The 20,521-nt window shown below is 47.1% G+C and overlaps 1 long non-coding RNA gene across 2 annotated transcripts in view; it reads right to left on the bottom strand.

Annotated features, from left to right (window-relative positions):
• Positions 1 to 3,824: 3,824 nt before the first annotated feature.
• The window catches only part of LOC134932370 (uncharacterized), a 61,685-nt gene continuing 44,988 nt past the window's right edge, over positions 3,825 to 20,521 (bottom strand). For both annotated transcript variants that reach the window (XR_010179334.1, XR_010179333.1), the window contains exons 2-3: positions 4,917 to 5,696; positions 3,825 to 3,946 (exon numbers count right to left, since the gene is read on the bottom strand). This is a non-coding gene — a long non-coding RNA (uncharacterized LOC134932370). The remainder of the gene's footprint in view (positions 3,947 to 4,916; positions 5,697 to 20,521) is intronic.

The following is a 20,521-nucleotide window of genomic DNA, read 5'->3' on the forward strand; positions in this document are numbered from 1 at the left end:
CACTAATCTCGTGAGTGGTGCAGTTCCTACTGTGGTTTCTGATATGGTGGCCGCTAGAGAGAGCGCTGAAATTGTTGCCGAATCGTCTTCTTGATCACACTCCTGAGGAAAGTTCAGAACAGGGTACAACTTGCACGGGTTAATAATTGCATGGGTTACTTGGTTAACATCATTAACATTTACAGGGTTGCTAAGAGTTTGTGTTTTACACCCCAGTGCGTTTTTCTCCGCAATCAACTTCTCTCCTGCAATGTATGGTGGAGGCGGGGCTGTGGCTATCAGTTTCCTGACTGCCCCAGATCCCGCCGCCAGAGCCAAACCTCTCTGTATCTCACCTTCCTGTTGCCATAACTGTAAATAATCATGATGCTGGATTCGTCTCTTTGTTGATTTTATGAGACATATCCTCCTCCTTAAATTTTGTAACACTTCTGGACTGAAGCTACCTATTCTTGGGAATTTCTCCCTGTCTTGTACAGTCATTCTCTCCCATTCATCACATAAAACCTCTGTGTGACTTCCGTATTTCTCACACATGATGTACCTTGCCGACCCGACTGGTCGGTTCTCTGAATCAACCCGAACCGAGGTTGATCGCCCCCTACCTGAACAACTGGCCCCCATAATCTGCAGGTGTTGCTTACTACTCCTTTGATCTTTATATCACGGTCTTCAGCGAACCCTTACAGCAAACCAAATTATTCAAAATAGGCCGGCGGTGGCGGTTTACCGAGTACCCCACTCACTCGCCCACCTCGACCAATACGACCTGATCACACCGATATGGTGCTGGCGTACTCGATACAGGGCCCTACCAAAAAACCTTCTGTTTACTGGAACATGTGAGGGTTACCCGCAGGACACTTACTCTTTCCAGTAAAGGTGGGGCTGTTAGATAGTTCCTGAGTGACCAGCGAACTTCCCTTCAAAAATAAAAAATTACACAAATCACGTCAGAATGTACAACTAGCGTTTATGACTTTTGTACGCAAAATGATACTAGTCAGGATTACTAATGCACACAATGACGTGCGGTACAATCGTTCAGTACATAAGCACTACCTGTTATGTACTGAGAGATCAATGGAATCGAAAATTTCGGCTGCGAATTCCTTCAGCCAGAGCTTATATGGCCTATATGGGTTCTGCACCAACCCCCGGGGTTGTGCCTCTTACCTTTATAGCGGACTTCTTTGTCTCCTTATGACCTCCTGGTCTTGTTCTGTACGACCTCCTGGTCTGACCTCCTGGTCTTGTTCTATACTGGTCCGCTATACTCTAATGCTCAAATATTTTATTTAACCAAGGATGCCTCCCTAGCCACCGTATATGTCACTTACACGTATGTCCCTTACGAGTACCCGATTTCTTTTTGGTTCAACCTCTTATGTGATAAAAACACACTCACTCAACACATGTACACTTTCGTTTCTATATCTATTTCTGCGCAGAAATTTTCTTTAGCCCAGCTGTGTTACCAATTAGGAGCAGGATCTGTTAAACTAAATTTCAGATTTTCCAAAAATAGACTTGCGTTATTTATCGCCTTTTGCGCTATTTACCGCTTAGCGCTAACTATCGCCTTTGCGTTAATTATCGCTTTGCGCTAAAATTTCAACTTTTCGTGATTTGAGCTACGTGGGCGTAACCGGACGCTCCGTTGCGTAATGTACGCTGCGTGCGTCGGCCTTTGGATTGCGTACGCTAGTCTTTGTTAGAGACACGTGTACGCAATGCAAAGATCCACCGTAACACAATATACTTTTATCAATGTAGACGATCCCTGATCATCTACCGCGTACCCCACTGGCTTTGCCTTATCTCCCAGGCAAACCTGTGTGTTTCTCTACACTTTTAACTATTACCTCTATTCTTAAACTATAAAATAACAGCAAGTCTCTTTTAGCACTTTTCTATCAACTATAAAATTGGCAAACAGGATAGTGATATACGAAAATGAAAAAGAAATGCAGATATATGTATGCGTGCGTGTGTACGCAAGACAGAAGACAAATAAACAGTTTTAAAAGACACAAGCGTTTTGTTCTTACCTCCGGTTCCCGGATTCCTTCAGCACTCTTTATCTAAGCGAAGCAGATGCTTATCCCGTCAGCACTGCGAGACAACCTCCCACCCTTTGCTGGGGGATAATGTCTGCTGATCTACCTAGTGCAGATATGTGAAGGACAGGACGAGCCGCCAATTGATAAAGCTGAATCTATTTATCGTATAAATAACCCTTTAAGAGGTCTAAGAACACTGTACGCTGACTACGTAAGAAGTACCGTAAGGGTACGCTACTTGCGTAATGATCGCTCAGCCGTAGGCGAGACGCTCAAGCGTCGCGTTCGCTCACGGCCCAGAGATCACAGACTGGCACACTATTGGCTACAGACAACGTAATAATTCGCTATGGCGTAGCGGACGCTCGAGACCACGAGGAGATCACCAGCGGCGCAGACGCTCACAGCGCTATACCTTGATATCTATACCTTTAACAGATACACAGTATACCTTTATGTAGAGACAGTGTGTAAGTGCAACCTGGTGTAACCTGATTAACTACAAAGCTGCTTGAGCGTCACCGACGCTCTGTGAACACTTAACACTATGAGAAAATACACAGATACTTGTTTAGGGTCCAAAGCCTATTAAATGTATTATAACTAATATACTTGTAAAAAGGAATCACAGTACAAATGATACACTACAATATAACAGAGACTTCCTAACCAAATAACTACACTATAAATACAATACAATACAATACAATCTAATCAAGGGAAAATACGAGAGAAAGAGTAGAGAGAGAGAGAGAGAGATGAGAGAAATGGCTCACAGTAAGACAATATGATCACGGAGAAAAACTTACGCACAAGGGTAACGATCGCAAGCGCTTCTGGACATCCAGCTTCCCGATTATCAGCAATGAGAACCGTTTGATGAGAAGTGAAAGCTGGATGCCACAGACCCGTCTTTTATGCTCCACACACAATGCAATCTAATGGTCCCTACAATCTGATCGTCCATTGGACACAGGAATTCGGCTTCGCATTATAACAAGAGGTCATAGGTTGATTCATACAGGTGGGCTGTGACGATTTCAAACAGCTCAGGTGGGTGGGACGCTGGGTTTCCCGCCGCATACCTGAGTAAGAGTAAATAATAGTAATGGACATAAACTCCTTATGTCCATAACTATTCGCACGAGCGATTAATACGCTCCAAACCAACACCGGAATATTGCTATTTAAATACTCTTCCGATGGGTACCAAACACTGCTGTATGACTCCTGTTAGACCCTTCCTACAATACAAAGAGGGATTCCTCCGTTCAGGGACATTCTATATTAACCAAACTTTCAGAATCTATCAAAGGGACCATGATCTATAAACTACGTTAATTGTGGAAATATGTAACGATTGGGTCGCACGCTACGACTACATACTCTTTACCGTAAATACGCATACCGATGCGAGCGGGTGCACGCATCAGCGGGTATGCGCTATCACGGGAAAGCGCACGCATGCGCAGCGCGGACCAGTGTGAGGTGCAAATATGGCAGTGTGCATAGAGATATTTTTCTGACTTTGACATCCATAACCTCCTAACGTTTTTTTTTTTTTTAAATTATTGTTGGTGTATTTTTTTGTAATTATTCTTAAGTAAGATGTGTGAACTGTTTTAGGTCACCAATTTCTGCACGCCAATGTGCTGTTCCTTTATAGCATAAATAAACACAACACCCGCTTAACTTCAACAATTTTTGTATTTATTTGTTTTGTTTTTTGAAATGTTTTTCAGAAATTAAAATGTGAACAAAATAAAAATTATAAACTTAAAAAAATTTCTCAATTGCCTCCATATCAGCAATTACTGCCCTTAAATTGCCTTTTAGGCGTTGTAAAAGTGCAGGCAAACTGGTTGGATCTCCAACTGCAGCATCTGAAAAGAAGAGTCAAAGACAACATTACTAACTTACTCACATTACCTATTATAAAAGCAAGGCACAAACCACACTTTAATGCCTAAGTGACTACATCATGGCTGTTTTAAGGATAAATCAGTAGCAGAACAACACACAAGCCTGCTCAGCAATGTTTTTTTGTTTTTTTTAAGAAAGTGTACCACACCATGGGGTACATTTACTACTATGGGAGTTCTATTTAAGATGGGACGTTGACCATAGCAACCAATCAAATTCTACATATTATCTTGTAGAAGTGGTCAAAAAAATTACAAGTTTAATCTTATTGGTTGCTATGGGCAACATCCCATCTTAAAGAGAACTACCATCTTAGTAAATGTTACACCATGTTGGCATTCCTTCACATCTGGAGTGAAGCCAACTTATATTTTTTGGGGTTGGCCCTGCATCATCACAATGCATATCAACATCTTCAGAAGGACAACATATCCTAGCATGCCCACACTCCCTGAAAGCCTGCCTTTCTAAATAAGGGCAAACAGGTTTTGATAAATCAAATAAGCATTTTGTGAATGTAACTTTCACAGCACAAATCATTGTGTCGTTAGGCTGGCTAACAAAGTGAAGCATGCGAGTTGAAAGTGCAAATATTATGAATACCCAGGCACAAGTGTAAAAGACCAACAACATACTAAACTCCACTCAGGTCTAACTGTTTCACTGACAACCTAGCACATATAAACCCTGTTGTCCTGGCAACACTGTCGACCTAATGAGTGTCGACCTAGAGTGGACAGACAAAACATTGCACACATAGACACTGTACATCTAATGATACTCACATAAATGTAAACGCAACATCTAGACCATGAAGAAGAACACAAACATTTTTCCTTGGGCCTAGATTGCCCACAGTACAACACTGCATGTTTTGTAGTTGTAAGTGTAAGTAGGTAACCAATACATTTTAAATTTTTAAACACTTACTCGCATCTGCCACATGCGGACTCCCCGGAATATCCGCAGGGGCTTCTTCGGCCCATTCACTGGGTGGGGAAGGCGGCTGGATGGGGGAAGGAGGCTGGATGGGGGAAGGAGGCTGGATTGGGGAAGAAGGAGGGATTGGGGAAGGAGGAGGGATTGGGGACCTGCTTTCAGAGAGTGGGTCTGATTGAGAGGGGGAGGGGGGCGGAGAGGGTGTTTGGGCAACAGAGGGGGAGGGGGCCAGAGAGGGGGTCTGGGAAAGAGAGGGGGAGATGGCCGGAGTGGTTGTTTGTCCGCCTTCAGAGGGGGAGGGGGACAGAGATGGATATTGGTAAAGAGAGGGGGAGGGGGGCTGAGAAGGGGACTGGGAAGGAGAAGGGGATTGGGCAACAGAAGGGGAGGGGGGCTGAGAAGGGGACTGGGAAGGAGAAGGGGATTGGGCATCAGAAGGGGAGGGGGGCTGAGAAGGGGACTGGGAAGGAGAAGGGGATTGGGCAACAGAAGGGGAGGGGGGCTGAGAAGGGGACTGGGAAGGAGAAGGGGATTGGGCAACAGAAGGGGAGGGGGGCTGATAAGGGGACTGGGAAGGAGAAGGGGATTGGGAAACAGAAGGGGAGGGGGGCTGAGAAGGGGACGGGGAAGGAGAAGGGGATTGGGCAACAGAAGGGGAGGGGGGCTGAGAAGGGGACTGGGAAGGAGAGGGGGATTGGGCATCAAAAGGGGAGGGGGGCTCAGAAGGGGACTGGTCGGGGCTCCCAGCAGCAGCTTGCCGTTGTGGTGGTCCTAGAATGACATATGTAATATTTAGGTTGTAGCATGACAAATTTTAACAACACCATTTTTCAATTACACTGTTCTGTCCCATGTTAAAGACACAGGGGTAACATTAATAGGTTTTTCAAATTTTTAAACTGGTGATGTTGGCCATAGCAACCAATCAGATTATACCTAACATTTATTAAGCTGCTTATAGAATCTAATAGATTGAATCTGATTGATTGCTATAGGCAACATCACCAGTTCTAAAAACCTCCCACCTTATTACAATTACACCACTGAGCAAGTTATTGGGTTCAGTTGACAGCCTGTGTAGCAACTCTGTACAACAACATGCACTTTTTCAGGAGCACTTTGCTACACAGTCAGTACTGCTTGCCCTAACCACACACACTGTGTCATGTTTATTCTACAATAGTTCATTGTCAGTGTGCAAATTTTCACACTATCACTTAGTGAAAATATGCAAAGTTTATGCTAATAATCTCAGTGTTATGTAATGTATTAAACTTACTGCGTCTACGTAATTCCCGGATTTGTTGGCGGAGTTCCGCCAACAGGTCCGGCGTCCGCCTGCGGAGGTCGCTCCACCGCCTCTCTAACTGTATGATGGTCCGCCTGCTGCGGAAGCGGATTGGTCCTCAATAAGCGGCGGACCTCCGCGTAGGCCTCGCGCTTTACCCTATTTGGGACAAAGGGCCCTGCGCGGCCTACGCGGCGGTCCATCACTGCCACCAGGACGCGCAGCTCGCGGCGCGTGAATGCTGCTGCGCGCATCATGGCAATGGCGTTTTCCATATATGGGCTTATATTTATACTTTGTGGTTGCATGTGATTGGTTGGAAATGTATGGTGTCATCTGTAATAAACTTTATTGATATGTGTACATTGATGTGCAGGACAGTTTGTATAGTTCTCATGGGCGGTGATTCGCACCCGCGGACACGGACACACAAACACACACACACACACACACACACACACACACACACGCACACACACACACACATCATTCAAATATGGCTTCAAATCATAAACATATTAGTCTTCACATATATATAAAATAAAAACATTTTAAAATAATAAAAACCATTGGATACAACAATCTTACACAACATACATAAAAAGGAGAATATTGCATTAAAAAAATGTACTGAAACAATATAAAATACTCTCAAAACTCACTCAGAAATGTGCTCACTCAGAAATGTCCACCGTGCTTCAGTAATTTTCCGCATACACCCACACACAGGCTGCATGCAGGGCGTTCATATAGCCAGTGCAGCAATTACTGGACCAATTAGCATAATATACACCTGCGCGGAATTCCGCACCGGAAAACGCAAGCAGCTATAAATAGCTGAACACTCGTGCATACACACATGCTACCAGCAACATGGCTACTCGTGAGCAGACGGCAGCAGAGATGGACGAGGTGCAGAAGCAGATGGCAGCTTTAGCACATAGAAGCTTAGCACTGCGGAGGCAGATGCTTGAGTTTGCCAATGCTGACTCTGAAATAGCAGGACCCAGTACTATACAAACTCCTTCTTCTGCTACCCAGGAGTTAGGAGTGAATCCCCTGCCAGACATAGCTAGTGGGGAAACTGAGGGTGATTCTGGACTAGCAGCTCAAACACAAACTACACAAGCAGCTAGTGAAGAGGAAGATGGTGATGAAGGTCAGGATAAGAGCTCTCAGGCTACTTCCAAAAAAAAGAAAAGACAGCCCGCCTTCACTAAGAGGGAGTTACGGATTTTGGTCACACAGGCCATGAAAAAAATACATTGAGGACCCAAAAACATGGGTGCTGCAACCAAAGACAGAATTTGGAGGGACATCACTAATTCTATTAATGAAGTCGGCTCAATAGTCCGCACCTCGCAGGAAGTTCGAAGACGGTAAGTGTATATTGCCAGTCCATTTTCTGTGCCAAGTATTATTAAAAAGTAACTTAGATGTGATGTTGCCTATAGCAACCAAATGCATAGCATGTGTACTATATATTAAAGCAGGTTTTCAAAATTTAACACTACCATGCCCCTATTTTTCCCCACATATGTAGTTGGGCCGACTTCAAATCCCGCCTGAAGGGCAAGAGGTCTGCGGAGTGGAAAGCCTTGAGGGCAACAGGGGAAGGACCAGCTGCCACTGTGGAATACACAGATCTGGAGGAGATAGCGATGGACTGTGTGAGCTACGAGGAAGGGGTTGGGGTGTCTTATATGGACACGGACCTGCCTGAAATACTCCATGCACATGACTTGCCAGGTAAGTTTACACACATATTTTTTGTTGTTGAAATTTTTTGGGATACAAAAGTCTCATATTGTTTTTATCTACTCTTTTTCCACTCATTCTTCTATTTGCTTTGCACATAACACAGCACAGGGGGGTGAGCAGGTAGAGTCACAGGAGGGTTATGTGGCTGAGGCTGAGGTGGAGGGACCTAGTGTGTCTGGCAGTGTGGGACCACAAATCCCACCCATCCAGATTCCAACTGGCCCCCCCACCCAACCCTCTGCTATCCCGGAAATCCTGACTGAAATAGCCAGGTATGGTGAGAGCCTGAATGCTTTTCAGGACAGGATGCTCCGGGAGGTAAGCCAGATACCTGTCCAGCTCACTGAGCACAGAACCAGTGTGGAGCAAGGTGTAGCTCAACTCTGCCAAGGTCTGGCAGAGATCAGGCAGGGACAAGATCAACTCGCCTCCTCCTTCCATGAACTTGCCAATTCCATTCGGCAAGGGCTCCAGGACATCGCTGTCTCCCTTGCCCACAGTGGCAGAGAGCCAGCCACATCGGCTCCCTCCCCTCACCCTGCCCAGGAAGAACATCCCACTGGGCAGGGTACTCGAAGGTCGCTCCGCAGACCAAGCCAAGAAGAACATCATCAGGCGGGGAAAAAAGAGAGAAAGTGATGTCTCTCCAGATGGACAGCACCCATGTTTTACATGTTGCCTCGATTATTTTTTTTATTTTGGCTTGTGTGGTCAGAATGTAGAACTCCCTTAAAGTGAAAGGTTTTCTTTAAATTGTAGCCTGTGAGTTATTTGTGCCTACACCTGAGCCATCTTCCTCTTCCTAGCGTGCTGTGTATGTTTGTGTTTGTGTGTTTGTTCCGGAATCTACCTCAGTTCCCCTAAAAGTTTAGTCTGGCTGGGGGTTCACTTACTTAATTGAAAACATCATATTTTGTCAGAAGAAGGGTTTACCATAGTACTGGGTTCTGCTATGTGCATTTGCCCAATGCCATCTGCTTGCTGCTATGTCCATCTCTGTATGTGATGCTCATTTGTAGCCATGTTGTGATGTTGATTTTGAACTTTTTTTGAAGTAAAAAAAATTACTTTACAATTGTTTGTGTGTTTTATTAAAGGTTATGCACTCATGAAAACTGTGCCCTGTAAACTTGAACATGGCATATTGACATTTGTGGAACAAGGGAACAATCAGAATATTCATACAAACATTGCATAGTGTAATTTTAAATCTGTATGCCTTGCACAACACTTAATTTACCATATAAAAACAAAAACAAAAAAAACTTGGGTTACTAGGGGCAACATGCCATAGTATTAGATATGGACACATATTCCCCCCAAAAAAACATAAAAAAAAACATATTAAGTCACATGAAATGTAGGCTACCTTATGGTGCTCATGTTATTTGGTATGTACAAAGGAATATGTCTATGTTGAGAAGATTTAGTTGATGTAGTCTATAAGTTTGTTTAGTCACATTTGAGATTAGTAAACAAATAATGAAAACATGCATTTAACATCAGTTAATTTTTATTGGTACAAAAAATACAGTGCATGTGAGTGTGTCAGATTTGTTTGTGCTAACAATACAAATATGAAGTGGCCATATAATTGCTGTTTGTATTATTTTGTAAGAGCAGTGTTTTGCGAGTAAATGCTCAACAGGTGAATTCAGTTGCTAATTAATTGCTAATTAGAGCAGACACACACTTGTAACAGTACTTCGCAAGTGCTGAGTAGCTGCAGACTCACTCTTCGGCTGCGTCAAGATAGCGAACATTTGTTATGTACTTTTAACATAGGATACGCATTTTTGCCAAAAACACGCCTACTGTTGGATGCATACTCCCACACTAGCCGCCCACTTTCACGCCCATTTCGTAGGATTGCGAAGCCGTGCCTCTGCCACGCCTCCGTCACTCCCCATTTTCGTTTGTGTATTACGAGCAGTTTTTCTTATAGTAATTCTGCACAAGTGTCGTATCGCTATCTTTGCGCATGCGTATTTCCGCTTTTGCGCTTGCGCAGTATGAGGTTTTCCTGCCGTTTGCGATGCGATGATCCGCTGCGAACAACTCGGAATGAGGGCCCATATGTAACACTGTAGATTTGAAATACAGCTATAATTACTAATAAAAACAAAAATAGAAATATAATACCAACCGGTAATCCCTTTTCACGTAGTCCGTAGTGGATACTGGTAATGTATTTTAGTACCATGGGGTATTGATCGGATCCACTGGAGCCTGGCGCTTTAAGAAAACATTAGTGTGTGCTGGCTCCTCCCCTCTATGCCACCTCCTAGCAGACTCAGTCTAGGAAAACTCTGTCCGAGGAGACAGACAAACCATGAGAGAAGGAATATACAACAAGATAGCGGTGAGGTAACGAACCAACACACAACAGTAACAAAAGATAGCAGCACTGAGCAGAACAGAGGATAGCCACGTTAACTACTGTATAACAAGGATAGCAACGCAAACCACACAAGGAACAGGGACAGCAACAGCAGACCCAACCAAGAACACTTACAACCAGGTAAGCAGGAACACGAAGCACTGAGGCGGGCGCTCAGTAACCACTACGGACTACAAGAAAAGGAATTACCGGTAGGTATTACATTCCTATTATCTCTAACATCCTAGTGGATACTGGGAATGTACTTTAGTACCATGGGGAAGTCCCAAAACCCCCAGAATGGGTGGGAGAGTGCTGAGACCCCAGCAAAACCGCCTGACCAAACTGAAGGTCATCACTGGCCAAGGTGTTGAATCTATAGAACTTAACAAATGTGTTCAACCCTGACCAGGTAGCTGCACGGCACAACTGTAGGGCTGATATACCCCGGGCAGCCGCCCAGGAAGAACCCACCGATCTTGTGGAGTGGGCCTTGATAGAACTCGGTAGCGGCAATGCTGCCGAAGAATAGGCTTATTGAATGGTCAATTTAAGCCAAGAAGCAATGGACTGCTTAGAGGCAGGACATCCAATTTTGGTAGCATCATAAAGGACAAATAGGGAGTCAGACTTCCTGATGTAAATCCTCAAAGTCCTCATAACATCCAAGGACTTTGGTGCAACCACCGTATCTGAAATTTTCTGAACCACAATTGACTGATGTAAAAGGCCGAAACCACCTTCAGGAAAAAACTGCAGGCGAGTCCTGAGTTCCGCCCTATCCTCATGAAATATCAAATACGGGGTCTTACAAGATAAGGCCCCCAATTCAGACACCAGTCTAGCAGAAGCTAGAGCCAGCAACATGACAGTCTTCCAAGTAAGATATTTCAGGTCCACCCTGTGCAAGGGTTCAAACTAGTCCGACTGGAGAAAGTTTAAGACCACATTGAGATCCCACAGAGCTGTGGGAGGGACAAAAGGTTTTTGAATGTGGAGAACCCCCTACAGAAATGTCTGTACTTCCGGTAACACCGCCAGATGTTTCTAGAAGAATATGGAGAGAGCAGAAATCTGAACCTTGATGGAGCCTAACCTTAGGCCCATATCCATGCCTGCTTGCGTGAAGAGCAGAAAACGTCCAAGCCGAAACTCAGCAGGAGAATATTTCCTACCCTCACACCAGGAAACATATTTCTTCCAGATATGGTGGTAATGTTTAGACGTGACCACCTTGCAGGCCTGGACCATAGTGGAGATAACCTTGGATGGAAGACCTTTCCCGGCTAGACTCTCTCTCTCAACTTCCAAGCCATCAAACACAGCCGCAGTAAGTCTGGATAAACAAACTGCCCTTGTTGAAGAAGGTCCTTGAGAAGCGGCAGAGGCCAGGGTTCCTCCAGGGACATGGTCAGGAGGCCTATATACCAGGCCCATTGAGGCCAATCCAGGGCAATCAGAATTACCTGAACTCTTTCCCTTTTCAGCCTTTTCAGAACTCTGTGAATGAGCGGGATTGGGAGAAACAGGTACACGAACTGGTAAGACCACAGAGCCGTCAGAGCGTCCACTGCTGCACCCTGCGGATCCCTTGTCCTGGAACAGTAACGACGGAGCTTCTTGTTCAGAGGAGAAGCCATCAGGTCTATCTGCGAACAGCCCCACCAGTGAACCAGTTGTTGAAACACCTGAGGGGGAAGGCCCCATTTCCCCGGATGAAGGTCGTGCCTGCTGAGGAAGTCCGCTTCCCAATTGTCCATGTCTGGAATGAATATGGCTGAGATGGCCCTTGCGTTGGCTTTCGCCCAGAGGAGTATCCATGACACCTCACTTTGAAACCCTGCTTTTTGTACCTCCCTGACAGTTTCAGTATGCCACTGCCGTGACGTTGTCCGACTGTACCTGAATGGCCTGATTTCGGAGAAGATAGGAGCCCTGCAGAAGAGCATTGTAAATTGCCCTGAGTTCCAGAACATTTATCGGGAGTGCAGATTCCTGAAACGACCACTGAGCCCCCTGGGTCACGGCCCCCCAACCTCGGAGGCTGGCATCCGTTGTCAGTAGATTCCAGGTCTGGGTACTGAAACTCTGACCCTCCATAAGGTGGGAGACTTGTAGCCACCATAACAGGGAGATCTGTGCTTTTGGTGACAGAGCTATAGTCTGGTGCATGTGCAGGTGAGACCCTGACCACTTGTCCAGCAGATCTAGCTGGAACGGGTGAGGATGGAACCTGCCATACTGGATTGCCTCGTAGGAGGCCACCATCTTGCCCAGTAGGCGAATGCAAAGATGAATCGAGATCTTGCGAGGTCTGAGCACCAAGCGGACCATGTCCATGGGGAGGGACACCTTCTGAGCTACCGTGTCCAGTATCATGCCCAGGAACTGGATTCTTTGTGACGGTTCCAGGTGAGACTTCTGGAAATTTAGGATCCACCCGTGGACCGTAATCAGACGAGTAGTCAGGTCTTTGTGTGTAGCAGACGTTCCTTGGAGACTGCATTTATCAGTAGATCATCCAAATAGGGGACTATGTTGACTCCCATCCTGCGCAATTGCAGCATCATGTTCGCCATAACTTTTATGAATACCCTTGGGGCTGTAGAGAGACCAAAGGGTAAGGCCTTAAACTGGAAGTGGTGGTCCAGTACAGTGAACCGGAGGTAAGCCTGATGAGGAGGCCATACGGGGATGTGTAGGTAAGCATCCTTGACATCCAGAGATACTAGAAACTCCCCCTCCTCCAGCCCGAAGACCACTGCTCTCAAGGACTCCATCTTCAATTTGAACACGCGTAGATCAGAGATTTTAGGTTCAAGATGGGCCGTACCGAGCCATCCGGTTTCGGTACAACAAAAAGACTGGAGTAAAACCCCCTGTTGTGCAACAGGGGAGCTACTGGGACCACAACCACCGTTTGTAGCAGTTTTTGAATAGCGTCTTGCAAGGTAACCCTTATTATGGGTGAAGCTGGTAAGCTTGACTTGAAGACTCTGGGAGCAGGTAGAGCTTGAAATTCCAACCAGTATCTTTGGGATATGAGGTCCCTCACCCAAGGATCCCAGCAGGACAGTGCCCACACATGGGCGAAGTGTTGAAGGCGAGCACCTAACTGAAAGTCTCCCTGCTGTTGGAGCCAACCATCACGTTGAGGGCTTCGTGGATGAGGATCCGGAGGTCTAGTCCAGAGATCCAGCAGCCGCTGGTTTACAGTTCTTCTCGATTTCTTCTGGCAGCATTTGAGGATCCTCTAGCTCTGCCTCTAAATCTGGCCACACGAAAGGACTGCAGAGAAGGCCCAGGGAAGGGACGTCTAGCAGGAGGTGCAGCAGACGGCAGATAGGTAGATTTTCCAGCCGTCACTTGAGAAATCAACTTGTTCAGTTCTTCCCCAAATAAGGCCTCACATGTAAAAGGAAGATTCTCCATGCCATTCTTGGAATCAGCATCCGCTGACCATTGTCGCAGCCACAGAACCCTGCAGGCCGAGACTGCCATAGCCATGGTACGGCCATTAATGAGACACAATTCTTTAACAGCCTCACTCATAAAGTTTGCAGCATCCTGGATATGATGCAGCAGTGTAAAGACCTCCTCCTGAGGGAGAGAGTTAAACCCATTTATTATATTATCAGACCATTTTACCATGGCCCTTGAAATCCAGCCACATGCAATAGTGGGCCTTTGTGCTAAGCCCACCGCAGTATATATTGATTTCAGTGTAGTCTCAATCTTGTGGTCAGCTGGGTCCTTGAGAGAGATAGCCCCAGGTACAGGCAGTACTAGTTTACGTGACAGCCTGGACACTGAAGTATCCACTGACGGGGGAGTTTCCCATAATTTCCTATCCTCAGGAGGGAAAGGAATTCAATAACTGCTGAGGAGTTTGGAATTTCTTGTCAGGATTGACCCATGCCTCCCTGGAAAGGGAGTTTAACTCTGTTGATATAGGAAAAGTGGCAGAGGATTTTGGTTTTACATTAAAATACAATTCCTCTTCTGGTTCTGCCTCCTTATCCAGTATGTCAAGGACCTCTCTAATAGCATAAATCAGGGCCTCAACACCCGGGGACAGAGAATTGTCCTCTTCCATATCAACCTCCCCCTCATCCAGCTCTGGTTATTCAATATCAGAGTCAGACTGGAATGACTGTGGGAGTGCACGTTTATGCAAGGCCAACAGAGGGGGCTGAGGAGCCTGTCTGTGGTCAGCAGCTTTAACAAACATGTTATCAACAGATTGTTTAAGTGTCTGCCTTTCTTGTCTGGCAGTAGCTAACTCTGTTAATATTTTGAATCATGCTTTTGAATGATTCTAACCACTCAGGTTCCTGCACACTACTACCCCCTGAGAGGATATTGGGGTCATTCCGAGTTGATCACCAGCTGCCGATGTTCGCTGCGTAGCGATCATTTAAAAAAATGTCAAAACTACGCATGCGTATGGGGCCCAATGCGCACGGGCGGCGTACGGGTACAAAGCACATTGTTGTTTTGCACTGCTTCTAGCGACAGTTTCATTCGCACAGCCGATCGCAAGGAGATTGGCAGGAAGTGGGAGTTTATGGGTGTCAACTGACCGTTTTCTGGGAGTGTTTGGAAAAACACAGGCGTGTCCAGGCGTTTGCAGGGCGGGTATCTGATGTAAATTCCGGGACCTTCGTTGCTGCAATCATCACACAGAATAAGTAACTACAGGGCTGGTCTTGTTCTGCACAAAATGTGTTTGTACCCGCTCGGCGGTGTCAGCATCCGGAGTCTTACCGGTACGCTGGGGCCGCGGGGCTGGCTTCTCTGGCGGTGTGCGGGCAACGGCAGAGGTGGGCTGCTGCGCCGGGTCCGTGGGCAGCAGTAGCGGCGGTGAGGGGGTCCGCTCGTGGCGGCGGGACGCCGCTACAGCGGGTCGCTCTTGCTGAGCCGTTGCTAGGAGACCAGAGGCAGTGAGCAATGTGGCTTTGCAGAAAGGTCTGCATTACTGGGCGCAGCCATGCTGGAGACCAAGTTTTAAGCATAGTTCCTGTTTCCTGTTTCTTCCAGCCAATCCAGGGGAAGCTCTCCCTATAAAAGGGGGCTGGTTTAGGACAGGGATGCCAATGCTTCAAGTTACAACCCTGTTGTAGGTGCTTTAGCCTGTGTTCCCAGGATCCTTGTCGTATTCTGGTTACTCCTGCTCCTGCTTGGTCGGTTCTCTGTTGCTGCTGCAGTCCTGCCGTTCCTAGCCTGTTACTGCCTGTGGAAGCGCTCCTGGAAAACCCGGTCCAGTAAGACTCTTTGGGCACAGTCGGCCCCGGGTCTTCTGCCTCGTCTTTCAAGCCACACTCCACAGATCTACTTCACCAGCCACGTCTTTGTACCACCGACCACAACCTGCAGATTGTTATCTTCAGCCTCATCCTCCAAACCACAGTCCACAGTCCTTGTCTCCAGCCACGTCTTTTAACCACCATCCACAGTTCCGCAGTTCATTATTCACAACCTCGTCTTTCAAGCCACAACCTGCAGTTCTTTATCCGCAACTACGTTCTTTAACCATCGTGCTCCAGCCAGTTCTCTACCTCAGCCCTGTACATAATAAATACTATTCATTGACTTTCAACCCCGCCTACGTTCTTCATTGCTCCATGTCCCATGCGAAGGAACTATATCCGACTCCCTCATCTTGTTCACCCACAGCCATCTACCTCCTCGGGCAAGTCTCAGCTGCCGGATCCTCAAACTTTGCTAGACGTGACAGGCTGCACAGGCATTCGCACACTTGCAAAGCAAAAATGCACTCCCCCGTGGGCGGCGACTATGCGTTTGCACGGCTGCTAAAAGTAGCTAGCGAGCGATCAACTCGGAATGACTCCCATAGAGCATTGGTTACACAGAAGCGACCCTTTTTCCCAGACATTCTAATGTAAAAACACACAGAGTTATGTGAATAAACACAGTGTAGTGACAACACAGATAGTGAAACACCACAGCAACCCCAGACAGTCCGTATGGAGTGACACAGAGAGGATTGGGACCAGCACACACTACCCAGGCAAAGCAGCACTCCACTGGGTATATTCAATATAAATCAATTTTGTACTGCAATAGTGTCACTCCCGCTGATATGCTCCCCCCTTCCTATAAAACCCCCTGGTACCAGTACTATTGGTTGTTCAGCAGGGTCTGTGGAGGAGCAGCTCCAACATGCTGCCTTTCAGTCAGCAGCAGCAGGAAATGGCACCTTTCAGTCTCTGGTCCCGCTCTCTGGGAAGCCCCGTCCCTTCCATGGCGAACGGTTCCTCACAAGATTATACTGGCTTTATGTATATATAAAAGGAAGTTTAATAACCCCCTTACAGTGTAAAAATAAGAATTTACTTACCGATAATTCTATTTCTCGTAATCCGTAGTGGATGCTGGGAACTCCGTAAGGACCATGGGGAATAGCGGCTCCGCAGGAGACTGGGCACAAAAGTAAAGCTTTAGGACTACCTGGTGTGCACTGGCTCCTCCCCCTATGACCCTCCTCCAAGCCTCAGTTAGGATACTGTGCCCGGACGAGCGTACACAATAAGGAAGGATTTTGAATCCCGGGTAAGACTCATACCAGCCACACCAATCACACCGTACAACCTGTGATCTGAACCCAGTTAACAGCATGATAACAGAGGAGCCTCTGAAAAGATGGCTCACAACAATAATAACCCGATTTTTGTAACAATAACTATGTACAAGTATTGCAGACAATCCGCACTTGGGATGGGCGCCCAGCATCCAATACGGACTACGAGAAATAGAATTATCGGTAAGTAAATTCTTATTTTCTCTGACGTCCTAGTGGATGCTGGGAACTCCGTAAGGACCATGGGGATTATACCAAAGCTCCCAAATGGGCGGGAGTGCGGATGACTCTGCAGCACCGAATGAGAGAACTCCAGGTCCTCCTCAGCCAGGGTATCAAATTTGTAGAATTTAGCAAACGTGTTTGCCCCTGACCAAGTAGCTGCTCTGCAAAGTTGTAAAGCCGAGACCCCTCGGGCAGCCGCCCAAGATGAGCCCACCTTCCTTGTGGAATGGGCTTTTACAGATTTTGGCTGTGGCAGGCCTGCCACAGAATGTGCAAGCTGAATTGTACTACAAATCCAACGAGCAATAGTCTGCTTAGAAGCAGGAGCACCCAGCTTGTTGGGTGCATACAGGATAAACAGCGAGTCAGATTTTCTGACTCCAGCCGTCCTGGAAACATATATTTTCAGGGCCCTGACTACGTCCAGCAACTTGGAGTCCTCCAAGTCCCTAGTAGCCGCAGGTACCACAATAGGCTGGTTCAAGTGAAACGCTGAAACCACCTTAGGGAGAAATTGAGGACGAGTCCTCAATTCTGCCCTGTCCGTATGAAAAATTAGGTAAGGGCTTTTATAGGATAAAGCCGCCAATTCTGAGACGCGCCTGGCTGAAGCCAGGGCCAACAGCATTACCACTTTCCATGTGAGATATTTTAAGTCCACAGTGGTGAGTGGTTCAAACCAATGTGATTTTAGGAACCCCAAAACTACATTGAGATCCCAAGGTGCCACTGGAGGCACAAAAGGAGGCTGTATATGCAGTACCCCCTTGACAAACGTCTGAACTTCAGGAACTGAAGCCAGTTCTTTCTGGAAAAAAATCGACAGGGCCGAAATTTGAACCTTAATGGACCCTAATTTTAGGCCCATAGACAGTCCTGTTTGCAGGAAATGCAGGAAACGACCCAGTTGAAATTCCTCTGTAGGGGCCTTCCTGGCCTCGCACCACGCAACATATTTACGCCAAATACGGTGATAATGCTGTACGGTTACATCCTTCCTGGCTTTGATCAGGGTAGGGATGACTTCATCCGGAATGCCTTTTTCCTTCAGGATCCGGCGTTCAACCGCCATGCCGTCAAACGCAGCCGCGGTAAGTCTTGGAACAGACAGGGTCCCTGCTGGAGCAGGTCCCTTCTTAGAGGTAGAGGCCACGGGTCCTCTGTGAGCATCTCTTGAAGTTCCGGGTACCAAGTCCTTCTTGGCCAATCCGGAGCCACGAGTATAGTCCTTACTCCTCTCCTTCTTATGATTCTCAGTACCTTGGGTATGAGAGGCAGAGGAGGGAACACATACACTGACTGGTACACCCACGGTGTTACCAGAGCATCCACAGCTATTGCCTGAGGGTCCCTTGACCTGGCGCAATACCTGTCTAGTTTTTTGTTGAGGCGGGACGCCATCATGTCCACCTTTGGTTTTTCCCAACGGTTCACAATCATGTGGAAGACTTCTGGGTGGAGTCCCCACTCTCCCGGGTGGAGGTCGTGTCTGCTGAGGAAGTCTGCTTCCCAGTTGTCCACTCCCGGAATGAACACTGCTGACAGTGCTATCACATGATTTTCCGCCCAGCGAAGAATCCTTGCAGCTTCTGCCATTGCCCTCCTGCTTCTTGTGCCGCCCTGTCTGTTTACGTGGGCGACTGCCGTGATGTTGTCTGACTGGATCAGCACCGGCTGACCTTTAAGCAGAGGTCTTGCTAGGCTTAGAGCATTGTAGATGGCCCTTAGCTCCAGGATATTTATGTGAAGTGATGTCTCCAGGCTTGACCACAAGCCCTGGAAATTTCTTCCCTGTGTGACTGCTCCCCAGCCTCTCAGGCTGGCATCCGTGGTCACCAGGACCCAGTCCTGAATGCCGAATCTGCGGCCCTCTAGAAGATGAGCACTCTGCAACCACCACAGGAGAGACACCCTTGTCCTTGGTGACAAGATTATCCGCTGATGCATCTGAAGATGCGACCCGGACCATTTGTCCAGCAGATCCCACTGGAAGGTTCTTGCGTGGAATCTGCCGAATGGGATTGCTTCGTAAGAAGCCACCATCTTTCCCAGGACCCTTGTGCATTGATGCACTGAGACTTGGCCTGGTTTTAGGAGATTTCTGACTAGTTCGGATAACTACCTGGCTTTCTCCTCCGGGAGAAACACCTTTTTCTGGACTGTGTCCAGGATCATCCCTAGGAATAGAAGTCGTGTCGTCGGGATCAGCTGCGATTTTGGAATATTGAGAATCCAACCGTGCTGGCGCAGCACTATCTGAGATAGTGCTACCCCGACTTCCAACTGTTCTCTGGATCTTGCCCTTATCAGGAGATCGTCCAAGTAAGGGATAACTAAAACTCCCTTTCTTCGAAGGAGTATCATCATTTCGGCCATTACCTTGGTAAAGACCCGGGTGCCGTGGACAATCCAAACGGCAGCGTCTGAAACTGATAGTGACAGTTCTGTACCACAAACCTGAGGTACCCTTGGTGAGAAGGGTAGATTGGGACATGTAGGTAAGCATCTTTGATGTCCAGAGACACCATATAGTCCCCTTCTTCCAGGTTTGCAATCACTGCTCTGAGTGACTCCATCTTGAATTTGAACCTTTGTATGTAAGTGTTCAAGGATTTTAGATTTAAAATTGGTCTCACCGAGCCGTCCGGCTTCGGTACCACAAATAGTGTGGAATAGTACCCCTTTCCCTGTTGTAGGAGGGGTACCTTGATTATCACCTGCTGGGAATACAGCTTGTGAATGGCTTCCAATACTGCCTCCCTGTCTGAGGGAGACGTCGGTAAAGCAGACTTTAGAAAACGGCGAGGGGGAGACGTCTCGAATTCCAATTTGTACCCCTGAGATACCACCTGAAGGATCCAGGGGTCCACTTGCGAGTGGGCCCACTGCGCACTGAACTTCTTGAGACGGGCCCCCACCGTGCCTGAGTCCGCTTGTAAAGCCCCAGCGTCATGCTGAGGACTTTGCGGAGGCGGGAGAGGGCTTTTGTTCCTGGGAACTGGCTGTTTGCTGCAGCCTTTTTCCTCTCCCTCTGCCACGGGGCAGAAATGAGGCGCCTTTTGCCCGCTTGCCCTTATGGGGCCGAAAGGACTGCGCCTGATAATACGGCGTCTTCTTAGGTTGAGAAGCTACCTGGGGTAAAAATGTGGATTTTCCAGCAGTTGCCGTGGCTACCAGGTCTGATAGACCTACCCCAAATAACTCCTCCCCCTTATAAGGCAATACTTCCATGTGCCTTTTAGAATCCGCATCACCTGACCACTGCCGCGTCCATAAACCTCTTCTTGCAGAAATGGACAGCGCGCTAACTCTTGATGCCAGTCGGCAAATATCCCTCTGTG

This window comes from Pseudophryne corroboree, chromosome 6 (genome assembly GCF_028390025.1).
Source record: "Pseudophryne corroboree isolate aPseCor3 chromosome 6, aPseCor3.hap2, whole genome shotgun sequence".
Lineage (NCBI taxonomy): Eukaryota > Metazoa > Chordata > Amphibia > Anura > Myobatrachidae > Pseudophryne > Pseudophryne corroboree.